We start from the raw sequence: 24,885 nt of genomic DNA on the forward strand, positions 1-24,885 counted from the left end.
TCTGCAGTAGCGATCACAAACAATAGGATGCACCCAGGGCACACTCCAGGAGTAAACGTCTCTCACGCTGACTTACACCTCAACCCATTTCTTCTCCTTATGAGAGACAGCCTTCACCCCAGTGCAGCATTCCCCTGCCCTTCATTGCCATCACTCAGAGAACAGGCACAGTACCAAAAGTAGTTGCTTAGAACACTCAACTATGGCGAAGCCAGGGTTAACAGGACGAAACTTTGCAGAAGTTGAATATCAGTGAATTATATGGAAGAGTTTCCCCCGTGGAGAAGTAGAAGTTAACATTAAATATACATTGCCCTGAGCACTAGAAGCCATTCTGTACATAACAGCCTCACAGAGGCTGGAGACAGAGATAACCCGACAGGCATTTGTTTTCTTACTCATTCCTATGGATCTACCCCTGAAGCCCTTATTTTTTCTGGAAAAGCACCTTGTGGGAATCTGGGCAGGTGAGGAACGGTGTGCAAATGATTCAATGTTTTGCCCAGTGTTTCTTTACTCCATGAAGCTAAGATCAGCGTGGGACATGAAATGATACCTGTTGGCCCTACGATGGGCGTGGAAAACAGAGCACCTGTCACTATTTCTTTCACCATTGGGACTACCAGCCAAATTTAACAGGGAAACAAGCTGTGTTGTGTAGTCCCTCGAGCTCTTCTGCTCTACGTGAGACACATTCTGTAGTAAAGAGAAGAATTTAAACCCACCTAATCCCACCAGCAGCATAAAGCAGTGCTCATTCTTAAACATGGGTTGTGTCTTTAAGAGGTACAGATCCATCTCTGCCTCTGACTTGAGGTCTTCCTCAGGGAATGGCTCATAAGAAATGAGATATATTAAAAGGAAGTGAAATCAGAGCCTCCCATTATCAAAGGGATAAAATATCAATTTTTTGTCAAGATAAAAAGCATCGTAGATTGGCTCAGATGGGAAAAATTAAATTCTTGGTCTTCAGTTGATTTGATATTTATCACTCCACCGCTCTAGAAATATTCTGACAGGGAATGTTTCTTAAAATATTATCCTGCATTTCTCCTCAGTTAGCAAGCTGGGAGAGTATGAACTTGTGTGTCTTGTTACACCTAAAAAACTCATAGGAAAAGAGAAAAAGGAAAGAAAACAAAGTCTAGAAAATACACCTTCTAACACTTCATTTCACCAAGAGCTTCTCAATAAAGGACCTCAATTGGGGAATCACTGCTGTCCAAGTCTACCTACCCCATTGTTCTGGTAACCTGGAGAGTCAAGTCCCTTTGTGAATGTGTATCGACGGCCCCGACCAAGTCACAGCTGTTTGTTACACCATTATGGTGAGCGGTAAAATGGCGTTTATTGGAATGTGAGGGTCCCTTATATAGGTATCCAGTTTCATCCTTACCTTTTTTACATATGCATGACCCAGCAGGGGAGGGCCTATCACGTTACATCCCGAGGGTCCGATTTCGCCTAATACAACATCTCCCTCTCCCCATGCTTAACAAAACCATGCCCCGTTACAACGCAAGCTCCAATCCTAATCCTAGTATATAAAAGTGTTAGTACTTATATAAATTTTTTGTGGTGAGTTATTTAAAAAGTGACGTAAACATGCAGAGGTATGTGGTGCAGTGTGTAATAATGTTAGTGCTTCTTTAGTTAGTATTTTCAAGGCATCTTGGGCTATATTATACAGTTCATCCTTCCACGCAAAGCTTCTTGTATATCTGCTGGAACTCCATTTTCTCATTCAAAGTCCTTGCACCTGTGCCTCTTGAGCCAGCAGCGGGAAATCCATTGCAGCTTTATTCTGTAAAACAGTATGCCTGAAAGAAAAGTACTCAGCTTTCGATTAGTTCTCTGTTTTTCCCAGACCGCCCTTTTGGGTGATCACTGCATCAGGTTTTATTCTTCTTGACGGGACCCATAAAATTTTTCCTGATTCTCTGTCCTTTACTGTGGCATAACCTCTTCGTTCAAAATGATTGATTGCATAATGTGCTGTGCCAATACTTCTGCCTGTTGGGCTACCAGGATCCTACCTCTGTGACCCTCCCCCTCCCCAAGGACACGTATCTTGTCATTCAGGAGACGGTTGGCCCTTTCCACAATGCTTGTCCCTGGGAATTCCCAGGGATGCCTGTCGAGTGAGATATTCCCCAATGCTCCTTGAGTAGATCTCGAGATGAAGCACGTGCCATTGTCTGTCTCGATGTGTCGCAGCACACCAAGGACCACGATGGCAGTGGCCCAGTGTCGCTGAGCTGCAGGGGACTTAAATGTTAACATAACCATCACTCAATCAAAACCTTCACTGATAATACACTAAACAGAAGATTACATGTAACATCATAATTTTTGAGTTGACATATACACACTCATTCCAGCATTCATTTTAGACTATTCTATAAATGGAAATTTCTAAGCTAATGTATTATTACTTATCGATAACTATGAGGTGGCAAACCACCAAAAGGAGAGAGAAGGAACACAGTAGTGGTGGATGCGATAGGCAGTGCCTGCAGGGCGTCCCCTGCTTCAAAGTGCACTTTGCCTTTCTCACCCATCACAGATTCTCTCCTGTGCAGGCTTTTTCACATGTACTCCATATATGCATGGCCAGTGCATGATACAGAGCCCAGGTGGAACACCTGCTCTTAAAAGATAACAAACCACTATATTAGATCTCTCTACAATACAAACTACTCAGAAAAGTTATTAATAGCTATAGTCACTTATTTCTATTGTTACTTGCTTCACCCTTAGCTCCCCCTTTTTTCTTTTAATTGGTAAGCTTTTTCTTGTTGACCTACTCCTACTATAGTTACAAAAATCATCTATGGGTAGTATAGTAATTCTTGATGCAGTATAGAGTGAGATGCACCTGTAACTGTCAGAAAACAAATATCTTTGCACTGCTGTGTGCACATTGCATTCAGCCCACTACGGGCAAAACTCATCCTGGGATCTTCAGGACCTGCTCTAGTACGGCTGCCACCGTTCCATCCAACTCCACCACTACAATTCCCCCTCCATACAATTTCAAGCTCCATCAACAAATTTGTCCAAGTCCCTACCCTAGTCCCCTAAATGTGTATATTATTGGGAGAAAATGAAGGCATTCTTGCTCCGACTAGCAAGAGATACTTCTAATGTCTTGCTTTTGTCCCCATTCGGAAGTAACGATTTGTTTACTTTCGCAAGCGGCGGAGCCGAGGGCGGGGGGTAAGCAGTGAGGGGGGGGGCAGCGCGGGGGTTTGCATTCTCTTGCTGGCACTTAAACTTCTCTGGCTAGAGCAGGTCACATTCAATATTTTAACTCACTGTTCTTCTGTAACCTTTTTCCCGTTTTTGTTTTTGTTTTTTTTTTTTTTTTTTTTTTTTTTTTTCACAATTCCACTACTCGAACCCTCAATTACACTTCCATGTAACATTAATAATTCCACTTTCATATAGCATTCATGTTTACACATCCCTATAACATTAACAGTTCCATACACCATTTGCATTTATACTTTCACATACCATAAACATTTAACAATCACAAAGACAGTGACAATAATCAATACAGTTTATCCTAAGCATTCTTCCTCTCCTCCAAGTTGTCAGCAGGAGTTTAACCGACTCCAACTCGGGCTGCCGTGGCTCGCTCGTCAGCTGGTCTTGTTTCTGCTTCAGAGGCTCCACTCGAGCCCGGGGCCCCCTGACCGGGCCCCCAATTAACGATAAAAAGGAATGCCTCCCTTATCTTTGACCAATCCGAGATTTGGTCGCTCTTGTTCTCCCCTCTCCCTCCCCCCAGGTAGAGCTGGACCAGCAGGGTTATGATGACTAGGAACGCCTCCGCCTCCGCCCCCGCTGATGAGGATTGGCTTCCATCTTGGTTAGTCCTATCCACCCCGCCCCACGGGGCGGAGCCACACCCACAACCCATCCCATCTCGAGGAAAGGACCCATCCTCCCGCCCCTGCTCACTCCCCTTCCCCACCCCCAAGGATGGGCGAAGGAGTGCAGAAGATACCGGTTGCTTTGGATACCGATATGGGGCCTCAGAGGAAGGCTTCTCCTGGTCAAGAGATAAGGATGTGGAATGTGTGGAATGCTGCTGGACGGGGCCGTCTGCTTGTTGTTCAGCCGGAGTGATGGGTGCGGTCTGGATGGCTCCCGCCACCTTGTCTTTGTCTTTCAAATCCTCACATCTGCAAGAGAAAAAGCCTCCCGACCCAATTCCCAAAGCAGCCCCAAGCCGAGTCTTCCCTTTCCGAGCCGCTTTCAGCGCCCCAAGCACCAACCCCCACGTTTTGAACTCATTCATTGCGCGTTCACAGAGCGAAAAAGTTAAAGAGTCCCGCTTATTGTGATCCAAAATCACCCGAGGAGAGGAAAGCTCCCTCTCCTTTTCAAGACAACTAATGACGGCCGCAATGTCCTTCTTAGAAGGCGTAGCTTTCCTACCATAGTAGGTTTTACAAAGTTGCAATACTACTCTAATGACGGAATACATTTACCCAGAGACCTGAAGTCTTCCTGGTCTTCTACGAACTATCGGCCGTAGGATAGGCGCAGCGCTGCATTCCCCTTTGCACCCCACCGAGAGTGCTTCCACGGGCTCGAACCGTGGATACCGCGTCCGTCAGCGCGGTTTTAGCCGTCGCACACTCACCTCCAGGACTTTTCCTCACACGGGGCACCATTTGTTCTGGTAACCTGGAGAGTCAAGTCCCTTTGTGAATGTGTATCGACGGCCCCGACCAAGTCACAGCTGTTTGTTACACCATTATGGTGAGCGGTAAAATGGCGTTTATTGGAATGTGAGGGTCCCTTATATAGGTATCCAGTTTCATCCTTACCTTTTTTACATATGCATGACCCAGCAGGGGAGGGCCTATCACGTTACATCCCGAGGGTCCGATTTCGCCTAATACAACACCCCATATTGTAGAATATCCCAAAAGCAATTCTCTCTTCCCATATAAAGAGACTAATAAGCAAGAACTGTCTCCCAGTTCATAACAATTAATCTTATCTTGACAGCAAGAGCTCAGATGAACTCAGAGAATTGAGTAAGAAATTGAAAGTAGGGGAATAACGTAGAAGGTCTTTCAGGGAGTCCTGCTGCCCACCCTCCAATGGTGAGGACTGATGTATCCTTCAGCCTGGACAAGCTTACTTCTAGATATACAGTGTTGTCTTGATAAAGAATTAAGTGGAATGAGCCAGTGTTTGTGTCTAAAACATGATTAATGGAACTTGATCACGCACGTAAAAAAAAAAAGTGTTTAGGAGAACTGTCAATTCAATGTTAGTGGCTGCTCCTAATCTGTATTCCCCTGGCTAAAGAGCGACTTGGAAACACTGCAGTGTTTTAACAGCTTGTGTTCAAACCCTCAAATCAAAGGCTCCTCAGTAGCTGTTTAGATCATGGACAGAACATCAGTTTTCCAAGAGAACACGGATGAACCTTGGAGCTCACAGGCAAGCTCAGAACTAAGCAATACTTACATATCATCAAGATGATCAGGCAACTGAGATCCTATGGCATAATCAGAATCTCAGCATACTTGGCAGAAAGATAGATAAAGCAAGATTCGCCATTGCAATAAAGTAGATAGCATGAGGAAATTTCAACCAGTGTGTGTATGCCAAGACACTGTGCAGCCACCATGAGATCAGGAAGATCTTCCATTCAGTGAAGAGATTTCTGATGAATCACACCTTTCTACATCAATCACTATTGGGAGTGGAACATCAAGCCAGGAAGACTACTGGGCAGAGGAAAACTGTCTCCTCTTAGGTCTACTAGTAGGAAGGTTGGACAAATGAAATATATATATATATATATATAATTTTTTGCCCCAGAAGTTGCTACAAAGCATGGAATAAAGGTATACCTGAATAAAGGAGTCAGGTTGTGAAACAGTCTTATCAGCTCCAGAAGGAAAACTAACAGAAGTGAACACAATGTCCAGCACCCAATTGCTTTTCCTTAATAACACGCTATGTATCATTAAAGTGGGAGTTTTCACACAAGAGATCAGTTTGTTCTTTAATTCCTATCTTCATAAGTGATATTCTGTTTTGAATACAATCTCCAGAAGGTTCTTTTTTGTCAAATAATTTAACAGCATGAATGATGGCTGCTGATCAGTTTGAATTTCTGATGCCTACTACAAACAATGCAGACTTACACTATATGTTTGTGAAGCTGATACTGCCTGATATGTTTCTCCAATTCTGGTGCCTCCTTGTATATTCAACCCAACATTTTCCTAGCAGAACTCTTCCAATTTATGTTGCCAAGGAATCCTTCCACTGCAGCTCAGCCATTCTTCACAGTCTGAACAAATCCTTACTTGAAATGAAGCACTTGCAATGAAACAGTTCTATTTCAGAGCATTCGCTGCCACTTCATCTTCCGCTCTGTAAACTATCGGAATGCTTTTAAAGGAAACACTTATTTAAATAAAAGAAAATCCCTGTAAATCACAGTCGTGACAAGCTAACAGCAAGCACTGCAAAGATGATTTATCTTCCTGCTACATCTAACAAAGCTTCGCACATCAACACATTGTTTGTAAAGACTTCTAACTCACGATTTCTAACTACAAGAATATACTAGTAACAAAAACCTTCTTATATCAGTAATCTCTCCCTGTCATCTAATATCCCATCAACCTCAAAATCTGAGAGTCTCCTTCAATTATTTCTGTTTACTGTCTTATCCAGCATGCCTTCTTCATGGATGAAGAAACCAACTATTTAGTCTCACTGCCTGCTTGTAATCCAAATTCATTTCAGAGCTTGCATGCATTAGCTGCATGCTTTAATTTGATTTATTTTATTTGACTTCTATTAAATTACATTTGAGACAGGTTAGCAGATGGCCTCATGGGGAGCATCTCGCCAGCATCACCCCCTGTGCAAACAGCAATTATTGTATCTTAGCTGAGCCCAATTTCAAGTTATATCTTGACAAGCTAACAAATAAGGTCACAGTATCTGCATTGCAAGTAATATCCCAACTGGTGGGAAAGACACTTGACAAGCTTGAAGGTGGGCCCAGAGAGCGTTCTGATTGCAAGGGGAAGATGTAAAGGAAATTAAGCAGCAAGTCACCACTTAAGAGCAGGGATGCTGTTTCAAGTCTATCCACATTCTGCATTGCTTGCAGGCCCGCCACCTATGTTAGTACAGAGACTCCACGTCACTACGTGGATTGCTCATTCACAGTCTGTTAGTGCTAAACACGGGAGATGATGGATAGTGAGGGCACCACAGCCACCGAGGCCCCCTCTTTCTTCATATTTCTCACTCTTCTTTTGCCCCTGGCCAGTCGCTCTTTGTGAAAAACAATTCCTGCACGTTGCATTACCCTCCACGGTGACCCTCGAGCTGTTGTTTTTTTTTTTGCCCTTTCAAAACACTTGACAAAGCTGTCACAGAAGGAGTTCGGCATCTGGAAGCTGTGACAGACACGATATGACCTGATTCATAAAACATAACTAAACAGCTTGGGCTGCCAGAGGCCAGGATTTACAGGACTGCGTTTCAAGAACGGCCTTCAACGCCTGCTCTACCAAACACACTCCTACTCTGCCGCAATACAAATTCCCCAGCTCCGATGGGGTGACCTGCAACACTACAAAATGACAGAGCAGCTGAGACACTAATCTTGTTACAGTCTACCCTGTCTCCTGCTGGTCAAGAAGGGGAAGGGATGACCTTGGTGTTGGCTGCACCTTTTACACCAGGCTACAAGGGAAGGGAATGCTATAAAAATAAAAGACATCATTTTTTTTTTTTCAGAAATGACTCCAGCACAGCAAGTACAAAGGAAACAAATCAAGGCACTGATAGTTTCTGTTATATTATCCCTACAGCCTCACTTTTACAATAAAAGCCTCTCTGCATTTTTATTTCCTGAAGGTGCAACCTGACCGACAGTGTATTTAAGGACTTTCTGCCATCCTATCCATCAACCCTTTTTCCTTCATTTTCCCTTCAATCACTAGTTATAGTCTGTTAGGTGATTGCCATGGTACCAAAAGGCAAACATCATTAACAATTACACTTTCTTATACCATCAAAACAGTTTGTCAAACAGTACAGTTCTTCAGTTCACATAAACTCCCTTAATACAGTCTGTATTCTTCAGTTATAAACACTGTGCCACAGAACCAGCACTGATTGAACCACCTCCCTCACACACTTCCTCACAAGAAGTACATAGTATTACATAAATGGGTTGACATTCATTGGTCAGGTGGAATGTACACCTCTCCTCAGGACAATCTTACTATGTTGTTAAAGAGCACCGGTCCCAAGACAGACCCTTGAGGGACGCCGCTCGTTACCGGCCTCCACCTGGACATAGAGCCATTGACCACCACCCTCTGTCTGCGGCCTTTCAACCAATTGCTTATCCATCTAGTTGTCCACCCATCAAATCCACCTCCCTCCAATTTGGAGATGAGGATGTGATGGGGGACCATGTCAAAGGCCTTGCTCAGGTCCAGGTAAATGACATCGGTCGCCTTCCCTTCATCCACCAACGCCGTCACTCCATCATAGAAGGCCACAAGATTAGTTAAGCATGACCTTCCCCTGGTGAAGCCGTGCTGGCTGTCAACGTGTCAACGTGACCGTTGACACACGGTACCAAACACTTAAAGCAGATGATAATATTGAACATACAACCTATAAGCCCCGTGATTACAACTTGGAGAACCCAGGCTACCATTTGACAGGCTATCCACTATATCCCATACCTGTAGGAGAGACCAACCTAGGCCCCTCCTATTGTCAACTACCTGGGAGAGAGTATTTGTTCTTGTTTCCATTCATATGACATACAGTTCCCTTTCATAGGAACTCACCCAAGGAGTCTTCCTACCCCAGCTGGCAACCAAAGCCATGAGCTCACCTCCCTGGGAGCAGCACGTATGGCTGTAAACTGTGTAGGATGTCTCCTCAAGACATATGGGCTCCACTTACCATACACATACCTGGTCCACCTATGGGTGGTCCTTGTCTGTCCCTGCAGTGATCAGGTGAGGAAGGGAGTCCTTCAGAGAAATCTCAGGGTGCGCCAAAAGTGTCTCCCTCTCAGCTGGTCCTGCAGCGAACAGAGCTGGTCCCACCTGGGCCGCCAAATTGACTACAGGAATTGAACTCTATAACCTCTATAACTGATACAGTCTCCCATGACATACTTATACCAGAGTTGAGGAAGTATGGGATAGGTGAGTGGACAGTGAAGTGGGTCGAGAATTGGCTGACTGGCAGAGTGCAGAGGGTTGTCGTTGGCAGTGCAGTGTCTGGCTGCAGGGCTGTAACTAGCGGCGTCCCCCAGGGGTCTGTGCTGGGTCCGGTCTTGTTCAACATCTTCATCAATGACCACCCTCAGCAAGTTTGCTGATGACACGAAGTTGGGAGGATTGGCTGACACACCTGAAGGCTGTGCTGCCATTCAGCGAGACCTGGACAGGCTGGAGAGCTGGGCAGTAAGAAACCGGATGAGGTTTAACAAAAGCAAGTGCAGAGTCTTGCACCTGGGTAGAAATAATTGCATGCACCAGTACAGGCTGGGGGAAGAGCTGCTGGAGAGGAGCTCTGCTGAGAGGGACCTGGGCGTCCTGGTGGACGACAGATTAACCATGAGCCAGCAGTGTGCCCGTGTAGCCAAAAAAGCCAATGGCATACTGGGGTGCATTAAAAAGAGCGTGTCCAGCAGGTCGAAGGAGGTGATACTCCCCCTCTACTCTGCCCTGGTGAGGCCTCATCTGGAATATTGTGTCCAGTTCTGGGCTCCCCAGTACAAAAAAGACAGGGATCTCTTGGAAAGAGTCCAGCGGAGGGCCACAAAGATGGTGAAGGGCCTGGAGCATCTCCCCTATGAGGAGAGACTGAGGGAACTGGGTCTGTTTAGCCTTGAGAAAAGAAGGCTGAGAGGGGACCTGATCCAGGTCTATAAATATTTGAGGTGTGAGGGGCAAAGTGGTGAGGCCAGACTCTTGTCAGCAGTGTGTGGAGGAGTGACAAGGGGAAACAGACAGAAACTGGACCATAGGAAATTCTGCACTAATGTGTGCAATAACTTCTTTATGGTGAGAGTGACAGAGCACTGGAACAGGCTGCCCAGGGTGGTTGTGGAATCTCCTTCTCTGGAGATATTCAAGACCTGCCTGGATGCCGAGCTGTGCGACGTGGTGTAGGGAACCTGCTTTGGCAGGGGGGTTGGACTCAATGGTCTCTGGAGGTCCCTTCCAACCCCTACAATTCTGTGATTCTGTGAATATCATGGGGTGGTTTGGATGAGGAAAGACGACCCCTTTGAATGACCTTTTGTCAGGGCATGTCCTGGGATTCCTAGGATCCTCAAAATGCAGCACTGCTTCTGTCACTGAAAAATGGGGCCCTGTGTGGGACGGAGGGAGGGTCCATGAGTCCCTGGCCCACCTGACTGAGTATTTCCATGGTCTTAGCAAAGACATACGTACAACTTGAGAATGACAGTTAGCTGCGTTCATGGTGGCATGGCCACTGCTGATGGCCTTGAACTGTCTGAACATAACTGAAGAGGCTCAGGCTGATGCAAATCAGCTATTGAATGACAGTGTTGAAAAACTGGAAAGACAGGTGGCAGTTTTGATGGGGAAAAAACCTAATTCAATCATTCTCCTATGGAAGATCAGGAACATCTTTCTGGAAGACCATGGGGAACCTGTACAAGGGAATCTGTATAAAATGGACTCTGTAAATGAAGGCACTAAAAGGTCAGATTTTGAGGTTCCATTTGGACTAGATCTATTTGAGATCTGACTGATTGTAACCCTAAAATGAAAAAAAAAAAATGCAGGATAGGCTGGTGGGAGTGCCCTGACCAGTGTCCAACCCCCCAAACCCTGCTGCCCATAATACAGCAGCTGAACTGATGGATATAGTACAGTGGTTTAGACAGAAACCAAGAGAGCATGCCAGCATAGCTGCTCTGGTTATGGGACATGGAGGCAGAAAGCGCTGTGGTGAACGGACTGGAAATTTCAAAACTGACATCCATTACTACTCACCCTGCCCTCAGGCAAAGACTGTATGTTCTGTCCAACATAATGAGGATAGCCATTTGATCAGTGAATGATTTATGGCTGTGTGTCATATAACATGGCCAAATAAGAATGACATACCATTAAATATCAGCCTGTGGTCCTCTATGGAGGACTAACAAAATTATATTAGAGAATTAGGCATGAAAGAGGCAATCTATGAAGATGATTTTGAGAGCCCAGTCAATAAATTTTTCATCAGGAACGAGGGATCTCATCCTACAGCCATCACCTTTACATCAGGATGGGTCTATGTTATCCATACTGAACCCCCCAGTGGCCCTCAGGTGCTGTAATACAACAGGCTGCCCAATTGATGGGGAGACAAGAGTGCCTATGGCCAGATGCAGGCTCTGAATGGTGGTGAAAAGGTCAGAGAACCATCTGCTGCCATGACTTAGGCGTCCAGCCCCTAAGGTAATCCAGTCTGGACCCATTAGGGTCTTGAGACAACTAATGTTTAAAGACCAGATTAGAGCAGGAGTTCAGTTTAAAAAGATTGATGGACAGCATAATCAGGAAAAAATATCTGTTAAACAGGCCCAAGCACTGAGTATTTATAGTCCAACCTTTTCAGCCAAACTAGATATGAATGTAACTCAAGAAGGGTCTGGATGGGGGCTCTGGCAGAGCCAGAGTTCTTTGTGAACCCCTATGAGGTTTTGGTCACAGGTTTGGCATGGAGCAGAATAAAGATACATCACAGTTGAAAAGCATTTATTGGCTACCTATTATACACTACAGGTGGTAGAACCAGTAACTCAGATTTCAGAGGTTATCGTTAAACAACAAGGCCAGTCCAGGGGTGGGTAAAAGATCTAACACACATCTCTATGATGGGGGTGGCCCAATCACAAGCAGTGGTGCGCTCAGTTGTTCTGCTTGCCTGCTCCTCACGGAGTTAGGAGAAATCTATGCCTGTTGCGTGTTCGAGTGCATGCGCAATGCCATGTGGAGGGCTTATCGCAATAAAGATTGGCGGATTTGCTGCGTAGACCGGTCAGAACTCAGATCTGCGTTGTGCTTCCTCCGGCACCAAACGCCCAACAGTGGCAGTTCCGTGTATTGGCCAGCAGGTGGCAGCAGAGACCACGGAAAGAACCTCTGCGGGACAGACCCTGGGGATCCGTTCTCTTTTGATTATAGGGGAAGAACACAAAGATGGAAGAGGAGGGAAGGGGGAAAAAAAAAAAGAAAAAAAGAAAAAAACAAACTACAGCAAACAAATAAAAACTTCTCCAAACGTAGCAAACGTGAATGTCTGTCAATAAATAAATGAGTAATTGAATTGATTTCTGTTTCCACTCTCCCCCGCCCCCCTCAACTTCCGAGATGAAGAAACACCTGGTATTAATTGGACAGATGCACACAGTGAAGCCAGGGATGGTCTGAAACGCAAAGCAGCTGAGCAGCTTTTAGAAGAAAACAGAGTAGTAACAACTTCTGTACCTACATTCACCACTCTGAGATCCTGTCTGGGTCACCCAAGGCTTGTAAATAACCACTGGGTCGGTTCTGATGTCGAGTGATTTGTTGTCAGTTCTCTCATGGTTCTCCGGTCAGTTCTCCGGTGCCAGGATCTGCCACAGGGCATTCTGACCACGGGCATCATGTTTCTACGCTGCCGCCTGCATTTAACAGGCAATGGGACTGCCCAGCATGTGCAAGGCAGCACCTCTTTCACACCACCAGAATGTTTAAGGCTGTTGGGATTGTTGTTAGCGTCCCATTAACACTGAGGCTAGAGATACCCTTAGGATTGACATTACTATTAGCATTACTTTAATGGTGCCCTATCTGGGTCATTTCCAGGGGATGTCAGGAGTAAGGCATAGTGTCAGGAGAAAAAGAACAGACTCTGTTACTTTATAAAAGTGATAATAGAGAGAGTTCATTGGAAAAAATACAACTCTTAAATAATACAAAGCATGCTTCTGATTGGATGCAGGCATCATCTGGGCTCTGATTAATATTACTTTTAAGGTAAAGATTATTGTTACCTTAATGATTGTTTTTTGGATTATGATCAGGTTAAAGGTTCCTTTTGCTACAAACTTCTAGCATCATTTTTGTTGTTACACTTGGAGTTAGGGACGATTTTAGAATCAGGGTAAGGGTTAGGATTAGAGTTACATTGTGGGTTATTGCTGTTATCTTTACAGCTCCTGTGAGGGTTGGGGTCTGGGTCAGGTGTTTAAAAAATGAAATGAGAAAAGACTAAAAAAAATATATTGAAAGCTTCAGATTTCCTTAATCTTTGTGGGAATCATATAATGTGCAACTCAGATCTACCTCTTTGTGCAGTGACTGCCTGTAAATTTGCTAGAGCCTAATATAATATGGCCTTGTGCTTTCCGCTAACTCACCTTCATTTCATTTTCATTACATTTGCTTGGTAGTCAGATTTTGGTGTGTGGATATTTTAAAACAATCTAACTGACATTGGCAAAAAATTAAAAATAAATTAAAAAATGCACGACAGCATCGTATCAATTTTTATAGATAAGATACAGAAGAGCAGTTTCCCTTAGTTTTCTGTGCCTCTTTACTTTCTTACCCCCTCCCCTTGTGTGAGAAACTCTCAAAGTCAAAGATTTCTAGTTAGGCAAAGATGGCAGCGATAGCAGCAGTGCTTATTCATTATTGCAATACTGCGCGCACATCCCCTGTTGGCAAGGGAGAAACTGCACACCAGTCAGTGAAATCAATTCTGTTCTGTGCCCTAAACCCAATGCAGGTGATGCTCTCATGGCTGACATTGGTTGAGCATCACAGGCTCACAGACTCCTCAAGACTGTTGCTAGGATTCATTTCCATATAAGGTCAATTACCAACCTCTTGTTTTTAGGTCTGCCTTGTACTTTTCTGCAGAGAGAGAAGGGCAATGTTTCCAAAAGTCAGTACATTCATTCTGTGCTGTGCTGGGCTCTACCCACCCTGTGTATTTATCTTGTGCTTGTCTCAATTCTACCCATGTCAGAATGCCCCCAGTCTGAACTTAACTCTGTTCAGCAACTTTCTTGGTGGAAAAACTACTTATACAGCTGTTTTACAAGAGGGTTATACATTCAGTTAGGGCCTACACTATGTACTGAAAATACTGGAAACTTCCACTGCAAAAACACAATCTACCTCTCCCATCTGTGCAGCCTTGCAGACCCAGAGCATGCCAGGTTATTTCTGCTTTCATAGCATTTGCATGCTGTAGGGTGAGCACAAGGTTCTGCTGCTTGATTCTTCTGCAAGAGCTGCCTACCGGCAAATGGTTGCAGGGATGGAGGATGTGACAGAAAGCATTTGTCTCCACAAGAGCAGAGTTACATTCAGTGCAGAGTGTGAGAGTCAGGTTGGTGTGGAAAAGCACTGACACGCTGGGGATGATGCAGTGCTCACATGTCTAACACTCACAGACATTACTGTCAGAAGGATGGTGCTGTGTTGTGCTTCTACCTTTGGCAGCCCCTGGAGAAATGCTATGGCACACAGAACACCTTTGTATTGCACTGACTGCTGCCATGCAGCATGGATTTAACACACCAAATCCAGAGGAGCATGACTGCATCTAACTGCCCTGAGAAAAACTACTGTAGCTGAAGAGATGAGGAGGCAGCTGCTCATCTGCAGAACAAGCAGTACTGCCAGACATTGGGCCAGGTGAGCACCTCCTGCTGCAGCGTGATGATGACAGGGCTGGAGATGATCTGCAAAGCCAGCTTAAAAGTGGGAGACGTGAGTCAACATGGCAGGAGGACAGAGGTGTTAGGGAGCAGCCAAGGCATCAAAGAGTATCAGAAGGCTTTGAAAAGTATCACAAAGTGACAGCCAGGAAGACTGGGATATATCATGAGCAGCAACCTGGATGCTAGAGATTATTTGCTCCCATACAAAATGGTAGAGATCTTGCTGCAGACATCCCAAAGCCAGGCAAAATGGGAACCCAGAGCTCTGCCTGCACGAACCCCACAGCCATAGCATTGCAAGCTGAGCTGCCTTGCTGTTTGTTGCATTCATCCCAATCCCTGTGATTGAAGACTCAGAATGCAGTCGAGGCGATGACTGAGCATGAGAGTGACTTTATTCAATAAAAGACAGGAGGGCATGAGAGGTCAAGGGTGAAGATGGGACTCCTCTTGTCAAGATGAGAGTGGCTCAGAGCTGGTGCTGCTGCCTGGTGCCTGGGACTGGCAGCCTGACTCTAAGTCCCCATCTAAGATGCTCAGCTTCACCTCACTGATGCTGCCCTGCTCCTGCATGGTGGTGCTGCTGCTGGGGCACTCGGGCTGTGCTTGGGATGGGCAGCACTGCAAAGGCGCTGGGTCACAATCCAGGCAGGTGACTGCTGTGTCTGGCAGGCTCAGGTCACGAGCTTCAGCAGAGCCAGGAGATATGAGAGCATGAACGTGGATGAGCCCCTTGTGTCCATCACTGTTACCATGTGGAAGGCTGTCATCCGAATTGCAGCGATTCATGCTTAATAAGAACTCTCCATTGATGGAAAGACACTGCTTGGTTTGGATCTTTGGGGTTGACAAGGGCTCGAATCACCTAGGAAGGCATAGAAACACAAGGGTTAGTTTCAAACATTTGCAAGTTGAATCATGAAAGGTTGTTGATACTTGGTAATAGAGTGGCGGCAGGAAGAAGCAAGTAGGCTTGAAGCAGCATAGCCACTGTCTTGAAAGTGATCCTCATTCAGGTCCAGCTCGTGTGTTGTTTCACTGTAATCTGCTTCTTTGGGTCTACCTAGTGGGCAGCAACACTCGAGCTGTTACTGATATCATTGAAAAGAACTGGAGACAATTGTTCTATTCCTAAGAGCTTCAAGGTGCCTAGAAGCACAAATAGAAACCAGCGGTATTTCATCACTTCACCAAAAGGAAGGTCAAACACCTGAGCTGTGAAGAGCAGTTACAGAACCTATGCATAAGATCACACCAGACATACTTTGTTCTAACAACAGTTATGGCACATAGTCCATTTCCTTCAATATTCCCAAAATGAAATGATGTGGAGCATTACAGGGAAAGAAACACTGCACACAGACACTATGACCCTGATTATACTCAAGCAGCAGACTTAAAACAAGTCAGAGTTTTTGATTCCAGGATATTTCAGGACCTATCGTGTGAAAGTCAGTTACACAACAGTGCCTAGGTGCCTGCGTTTCAAGCAACTTTCAGATCACAGCCATGTAAAAAAAAAAGAAATTCAGTGCAGAAATAGCAAGCCTGTACCTTAATACTCATGAGATTATCCATTTTTTACTGCATTCTGACTAAGTTCTAAAACTTGCTCATCCCAGTTCACTTCAACAAGTTCCACCAATTCAAGCAATGCAGTTCTGAGATCCTGTGTATGTCAGGCAGATAGAATTGAACAGTACAGGAATAATCTCTGACAGCTTTAAGAGCTCCGTTCTGCTTACAAACTCTCAGTCCAAAACTATTCACAGTTTTAAGGAAATGAACACCTGAAGCAGTTGGATCATCTGCCGCATTCTGCTTCTTGGCATCATGATTAGCACAAAGGGTTTTCTGCTGTCCTGCAGAGATGGAAAAAGTCCTGCTTACAAATGGACCAAGTTTCAGTGTACAGCAGAGTTTGTACCAGACTAATAAGCCACGTCATTCAATTCATGTGCTCAGGTTGTTATGCACTCCGAAAGGAAACAGAACTAACTGTTGGATTCTGAAGGCAATCTGTGGGGTCCTACATTACCTCCTGATTCTGGAAGAGGAAATTCTAATAGCAAATGCAGAACTTTGATCTTTGTAGACATGAGAAGAGCTGGCATTTAGGAACATTCATTTCAGGGAAATCAAATGATGTGTCTGTATTTTTTACTACAGATAGTATAGGGAGCAGCCAGTTGAAGAACCAGAAACAAAAAATCCAGACCATTGGCAAGAAAATACTTCTCCTTAAATTCTGTATGCTATCATGGTACAGAATTAGGCTACAGTGCCACATAGGCCAACCAAGTGTAGAACCAAATCCACAAAATACTGGTAGACAAAGCAGCAAAAACAGGGACAATATTCAGCAGACAGGCCTTTCTACCCACAGCTCAGCATGTTCTGCCATCCGAAAAGCAAGGCCTCTTGTCAAGCTCAGCTATTTCCCTTCTCAGTGTATTCTAGCACCACTGATACCCACTGGTATCCTCCTGTAGAGTGCCATCATATTGTCATCATCCAAAGGAAAAACCCACACAGCAGAGCATACAGCACTACACCCATGCTCCAAATATCCGCCTGAAAAACAAAAAGACAAGCTTACAAACCTGAAGCACCTCAAATGGCTTCCTGACAGACTGGATTGTCTGCCCTTGCCAAAGCCCACATATAGCCCATGAAAAGCTGGCTCTTTCCCTCAGGAAATAAAACCTTATCGTCCCAGAGAAAGCATATAACCCTCATTCAATTGCCCTTCCACTCAGCTTAGAGCACTACTAAAACCAGCATCTTCACCTTAGCTCATCACACTGCTGCAGTTCCTTTTACAAGGATTTCACTGGCAAAAATGAAATCAAAGCCGTCACAAGGGATTTAGCACAGTTACATGTTACTGGCTACGAGAGCTGTCAGCACAGTCACCTGTCAGGCTTTGCTGCTGTTCTATTTATGTAGAGGCACAACAAGGTTCAGACACCTCACAGTGCAGTTCTCACTTTGACTGTAAAGAAAAAGGAGGCTTGAAAAGCAGTGTGTGGAAAACAAAGAAACAAGAATTAGAACAACACTGGGGCCATGGCACTTGTAGGAATTGCTCCGCCTTTAACAGCGATTCAAGAAGGATGAGGGCATTCCAAACCAGACCAGTTTGGACAGATTAACAACTGCAAGTAGTGGGTTCCAAAATTCCAGACATGAAATCAAAGCTGGAAAAACTCTTCACATTTTCATCTCTCAATTTTTAGTTCATTGTGCATTACAACGGAAACAATTCTTCACATACAACTTGGAAGCTAAAGACAAGTCTGACAAAACAGACTGCACAGAAATGATGGATAATTAACAGAGCAAATTGCTCTTTCAAACACTTAGTAATAGAAAGAGATCTCTGAAGTTGCTGTTCTGTAGAGCACCAAAGCAGTCGCTTGAGGCAGTTCAGGATTAGCCTGAGACGAACCAGCCAGCTGTGAACTGAGACCAATTGCACTTCTTCTATTTTACTTTCATTCTATGTGACCTCACTAAGCAAATATTGTCTAAGACCATGAGTATCGCATAAATGTGCAGATCTCAAGCTGCTCACTTATCTAGTACCCTTGGCATGATGCTTTATTTTCCTCAGCTATTCATCTAGATTGTGTCTGTTGATTGTGCAACAACAGCCTGTTGGTCTCGATTACCTGTGAGAGGCTCTAACTTTGGCCAGGAAAAATCATTTGAGGATAAGTAATTATCTGGGACTCAGTAAGGCAGTCTTCCCATGCTTTCATAACAGCAGAGATACACACACACACAAACTCATGGAACCCCACTGCTTTGCACAATCCTGTGCACACTCACATGTGTCATGCACTGATTTCCCAGCCAGTGCTCATGGGGTCTATTACTTAGGACAGGAGTGTAGGGGAGCAGCCAGAAGCTGTTTGCATTCCCTGCTGTCTGCTGGGCAGCTTTGCTGGAGATGCTTGGGTTGCTTTGCTTTTCCTTGGGAGGTGGGAAGGAGCTTTGGGTTGGAGGCACATCCCGTGCCAGAGCATCTCGATGGCACGTGTGTGGCACTGATCTGCAGCAGATGAAGGGGAGGAGGTCCCAGCACAGCCCTGCACCATGCTCTGCCACACTGGGCAGCTTGTTCCTGGCTCAGCAGCGCCATCAGACAAGGAGCAGGGAAGGAAATCAAGGATGGGGGGTACCATCAAACGCAGTTAGTGCATGCCTGTGCAAGACAAACAGACCCAGAGCTTGCGGGTTATTCCTGCTTTTGTAGCATTTGTGTGCTGTAGCTGAGCAAAAGGTTCTGCTGCTTGAATCTTCTTCTGCAAGAGCCACCTACCGGTAAATGTCTGCAGGGATGGAGGATGTGACAGAAGCATTTGTCTCCATGACAGCGTAGTTACACTTGGTCTAGAGAGTGAGAGAGGCAGGCAGCACTGCCTGATGTTGGTCAGGGCGAGTTCCTCCTGCCGCAGCACGATGATGGCAGGGCTGGAGATGATCTGCAGGGACAGCTCACAGGTGAGAGCCAGGAATGGACACGGCGGGAGGACAGAGGTGTTAGGGAGCAGCCACGGCATCAAAGAGCATCAAAAGGCCCTGAAAAGCATCACAGCCACAGCCAGGAAGCTTGGGGTTTTCATGAGCAGCATCCAGGATGCTAGAGACTATTTGCTGCCATACACAACGGCAGCAGAGCTCTCGCTGCAGGCATCCCAAAGTCAGGCAAAATGGGAACACACCCAGAGCTCGGCCGCACAAACCCCACAGCCAGAGTGTTGTAAGCTGAGCTGCCTTGCAGTTTCTTGCACTCATCCCAATCTCTGCGAATGAAAACTCGGAATTCAGTCAAGGCGTTGATTGAGCACGAGCGTGCCTTTATTCAATAGGAGAAAGGAGGGGGTGTAAGGTCTGGAGGAAAGATGGGACTGCTGTATTAGGCGAAATCGGACCCTCGGGATGTAACGTGATAGGCCCTCCCCTGCTGGGTCATGCATATGTATAAAAGATAAGGATGAAACTGGATACCTATATAAGGGACCCTCACATTCCAATAAACGCCATTTTACAGCTCACCATAATGGTGTAACAAACAGCTGTGACTTGGTCGGGGCCGTCGATACACATTCGCAAAGGGACTTGACTTTCCAGGTTACCAGATCGAGGTAACAAATGGTGCCCCGTGTGAGGCAAAGTCCTGGAGGTGAGTGTGCGACGGCTAAAACCGCGCTGACGGACGCGGTATCCACGGTTCGAGCCCGTGGAAGCACTCTCGGTGGGGTGCAAAGGGGAATGCAGCGCTGCGCCTATCCTACGGCCGATAGTTCGTAGAAGACCAGGAAGACTTCAGGTCTCTGGGTAAATGTATTCCGTCATTAGAGTAGTATTGCAACTTTGTAAAACCTACTATGGTAGGAAAGCTACGCCTTCTAAGAAGGACATTGCAGTCGTCATTAGTTGTCTTGAAAAGGAGAGGGAGCTTTCCTCTCCTCGGGTGATTTTGGATCACAATAAGCGGGACTCTTTAACTTTTTCGCTCTGTGAGCGCGCAATGAATGAGCAGAAAGATGCTGAGTTCAAAACGTGGGGGTTGGTGCTTGGGGCGCTGAAAGCGGCTCGGAAAGGGAAGACTCGGCTTGGGGCTGCTTTGGGAATTGGGTCGGGAGGCTTTTTCTCTTGCAGATGTGAGGATTTGAAAGACAAAGACAAGGTGGCGGGAGCCATCCAGACCGCACCCATCACTCCGGCTGAACAACGAGCAGATGGCCCCGTCCAGCAGCATTCCACACATTCCACATCCTTATCTCTTGACCCGCAGAAGCCTTCCTCTGAGGCCCCATATTGGTATCCAAAGCAACCGGTATCTTCTGCACTCCTTCGCCCATCCTTGGGGGTGGGGAAGGGGAGTGAGCAGGGGCGGGAGGATGGGTCCTTTCCTCGAGATGGGATGGGTTGTGGGTGTGGTTCCGCCCCGGGGGGCGGGGTGGATAAGACTAACCAAGATGGAAGCCAATCCGCATCAGCGGGGCCGGAGGCAGAGGCGTTCCTAATCATCATAACCCTTCCCCAAGAGGGTGGGCTACTGGTCCAGCTCTACCTGGGGGGAGGGAGAGGGGAGAACAAGAGCGACCAAGTCTCGGATTGGTCAAAGATAAGGGAGGCATTCCTTTTTATCGTTAATTGGGGGCCCGGTCAGGGGGCCCCGGGCTCGAGTGGAGCCTCTGAAGCAGAAACAAGTCCAGCTGACGAGCGAGCTACTTTAGCCCGAGTTGGAGTCGGTTAAACTCCTGCTGACAACTTGGAGGAGAGGAAGAATGCTTAGGATAAACTGTATTGATTATTGTCACTGTCTTTGTGATTGTTAAATGTTTATGGTATGTGAAAGTATAAATGCAAATGGTGTATGGAACTGTTAATGTTATAGGGATGTGTAAACATGAATGCTATATGGAAGTGGAATTATTAATGTTACATGGAAGTGTAATTGAGGGTTCGAGTAGTGGAATTATGAAAAACAAAAAAACAGGAAAAAGGCTACAGAAGAACAGTGAGTTAAAATATTGAATGTGATCTGCTCTAGCCAGAGAAGTTTAAGTGCCAGCAAGAGAACGCAAACCCCCGCGCTGCCCCCCCTCACTGCTTACCCCCCGCCCCTCGGCTCCGCCGCTTGCGAAAGTAAACAAATCGTTACTTCTGAATGGGGACAAAAGCAAGACATTAGAAGTATCTCTTGCTAGTCGGAGCAAGAATGCCTTCATTTTCTCCCAATAATATACACATTTAGGGGACTAGGGTAGGGACTTGGACAAATTTGTTGATGGAGCTTGAAATTGTATGGAGGGGGAATTGTGGTGGAGTTGGATGGAACGGTGGCAGCTTTACTAGAGCAGGTCCTGAAGATCCCAGGATGAGTTTTGCCCGTAGTGGGCTGAATGCAATGTGCTCACAGCAGTGCAAAGATATTTGTTTTCTGACAGTTTCAGGTGCATCTCACTCTGTACTGCATCAAGAATTACTACCCATAGATGATTTTTGTAACTATAGTAGGAGTAGGTCAACAAGAAAAAGCTTACCAATTAAAAGAAAAAAGAAGGGAGCTAAGGGTGAAGCAAGTAACAATAGAAATAAGTGACTATAGCTGTTAATAACTTTTCTGAGTAGTTTGTATTGTAGAGAGATCTAATATAGTGGTTTGTTATCTTTTAAGAGCAGGTGTTCCACCTGGGCTCTGTATCATGCACTGGCCATGCATATATGGAGCACATGTGAAAAAAACCTGCACAGGAGAGAATCTGTGATGGGTGAGAAAGGCAAAGTGCATTTTGAAGCAGGGGACGCCCTGCAGGCACTGCCTATCGCATCCATCACTATTGTGTTCCTTCTCTCTCCTTTTGGTGGTTTGCCACCTCATAGTTATCGATAAGTAATAATACATTAGCTTAGAAATTTCCATTTATAGAATTGTCTAAAATGAATGCTTGAATGAGTGTGTATATGTCAACTCAAAAATTATGACGTTACATGTAATCTTCTGTTTAGTGTATTATCAGTGAAGGTTTTGATTGAGTGATGGTTATGTTAACATTTAAGTCCCCTGCAGCTCAGCGACACTGGGCCACTGCCATCGTGGTCCTTGGTGTGCTGCGACACATCAAGACAGACAATGGCTCGTGCTTCATCTCGAGATCTACTCAAGGAGCATTGGGGAATATCTCATTCAACAGGCATCCCTGGGAATTCCCAGGGACAAGCATTGTGGAAAGGGCCAACCGTCTCCTGAAGGACAAGATACGTGTCCTTGGGGAGTGGGAAGGTCACAGTGGTAGGATCCCAATAGCCCAGCAGGCAGAAGTATTGGCACAGCACATTATGCAATCAATCATTTTGAACGAAGAGGTTATGCCACAGTAAAGGAAAGAGAATCGGAAAAATTTTATGGGTCCTGTCAAGAAGAATAAAACCTGATGCAGTGATCACCCAAAAGGGCGGTCTGGGAAAAACAGAAAACTAATCGAAATCTGAGTACTTTTCTTTCAGGCGTGCTGTTTTACAGAAAAAAGCTGCAATAGATTTCCTGCTGCTGGCTCAAGAGGCACAGGTGCAAGGACTTTGAATGAGAAAATGGAGTTCCAGCAGATATATGAGAAGCTTTGAGCAGAAGGATGAACTGTATAATATAACCAAAGATGCCTTGGACATATTGATTAGAACACCACTAACATTATTACACACTGCACCACATACCTCTGCATGTTTACGTCACCTTTTAAATAACTCACCACAAAAATTTATATAAGTACTAACACTTTTATATATTAGGATTAGGATCGGCGCTTGCGTTGTAACGGGGCATGGTTTTGTTAAGCATGGGGAGAGGGAGATGCTGTATTAGGCGAAATCGGACCCTCGGGATGTAACGTGATAGGCCCTCCCCTGCTGGGTCATGCATATGTATAAAAGATAAGGATGAAACTGGATACCTATATAAGGGACCCTCACATTCCAATAAACGCCATTTTACAGCTCACCATAATGGTGTAACAAACAGCTGTGACTTGGTCGGGGCCGTCGATACACATTCGCAAAGGGACTTGACTTTCCAGGTTACCAGATCGAGGTAACATGGGACTCATCCTCTCTTGTAATCATGAGAGCTGCTCAGAGACCGTGCTGTTGCCCGGAGCCTGGGACTCGTGTCCTGATTCTGTGCCCCCCTGCGAGATGCTCAGCTTCTCCTCGGTGATGCTGACCTGAGCCTGCATGGTGGTGCTGCTGTCGGGGCACTCGGGCTGTGCTTGGGCTGGGCTGCACTGCAGAGACATTGAGTCCAGGCTGGTGCCTGAGGTGTCTGGTGGGCTCAGGTCAGCAGCTTCAGTAGGGATGGGATGAATGAAGGCTTCAACGATGATGACCTTCTTCTCTTGATAGCTGATGTTATACGGAAGGCTTTCATCTGAACTGCAGCATTCTGTGCTTAGTAACAACTCTTCATTGATGGAAGATGCGTCATCGTAACATGCCCTGCGTCTTGGGGATATACAAGGGCTCGGGTCACCTAGGAAGGAGCAGATGTACAGCAGTTAGTGTCGAACGTTCACAAGATGAACCATGGAGATTCTTGACATTTGGCTATGTAGTGGTGGTGGGCAGAAGCAAATAGGCTTCTAGCAACAGTGTCACTGTCTTGAAAGTGATCCACGTGCAGGTCCAGCTCTTGTGTTGACAAGAGACTCATTTGGGAAAGACAGGGATCAAGACGGGCTTGAACGCCAGAAGGAGGTACAAGCCCACTGAAAGCATGAATTCTACCTGTGTTGCTGACAAGCAGTGTTTTGTAAGCTGGACTTGCACCCTTACCTGCCAGGACCAAGACTTCTGCTTCAGAGGGCTCCCTGGCACTGCTCTGCAGTTGGCGTTTGGCCACAGGGGATGGTTTGCCCAGGCAGAAGCAGGAACACCAACTGCCAGCTGCTGACTCTGCCCTCTTACTGGGAGAACTCATTCTGCAGAGCAAACAGAGCATGCTGTCAGACGTGGTGCAGGGTGATGGAAGAGCTGCACCGAGCCCTGGCCGAAAGTTGCCTGTTCTGGGCACTGCCTGCTTTCTGCTGAAACACAGCTTAGAAACGCCCTCTGTTTCAAACAGCAGAGGATGCTTCCATTCCTACAGCTCAGCCCTCAAGTCCTGAAGGCTAAATACCTCCCAACGATGTCAAGCAAGGACATGGATCCGGAGAATGTCGGAGGCTCAGGCTGCTTTGCTCTCCCGGGGCTGGCCTTCACCAGGGAACAAAGGCCGTTGATGAGCTTGCCCCATTTCTTTGGCTCTGCGCAACAAAACAAAGAAACCAGTTCATTTCAGGCCTGGCTCGGTTGGACGAAGCTGAGCGCAATGCATTCGACAGAGCATGTAACAACGGGAAGAACATTCCCAACAAGGACACGCAAGAATGGATTTTCCCCATCCCTGGAGGTGCCCAAGGAGATTACTGTAGTTCTCTTTCTAAGCTTGCTGAACTTGGGCATAAACAAACCCCCTGAAAGTAACGTTCTGACCCTATTTGACTAACTCGCGTTGTCAAATGTAAATTATGCACCTGGCTTTGGCAATGAATTGAGGA

At 45.9% G+C, this 24,885-nt stretch overlaps 1 long non-coding RNA gene across 1 annotated transcript in view; it reads right to left on the reverse strand.

Moving 5' to 3' along the window:
• Positions 1 to 1,323: 1,323 nt before the first annotated feature.
• Positions 1,324 to 24,885, reverse strand: part of LOC146759774 (uncharacterized) — a 62,132-nt gene continuing 38,570 nt past the window's right edge. The window contains exon 2 of the long non-coding RNA XR_014932053.1: positions 1,324 to 2,803. This is a non-coding gene — a long non-coding RNA (uncharacterized LOC146759774). The remainder of the gene's footprint in view (positions 2,804 to 24,885) is intronic.

Source organism: Coturnix japonica, chromosome 9, assembly GCF_054131305.1.
Source record: "Coturnix japonica strain WE chromosome 9, WE-NBRP24, whole genome shotgun sequence".
NCBI lineage: Eukaryota > Metazoa > Chordata > Aves > Galliformes > Phasianidae > Coturnix > Coturnix japonica.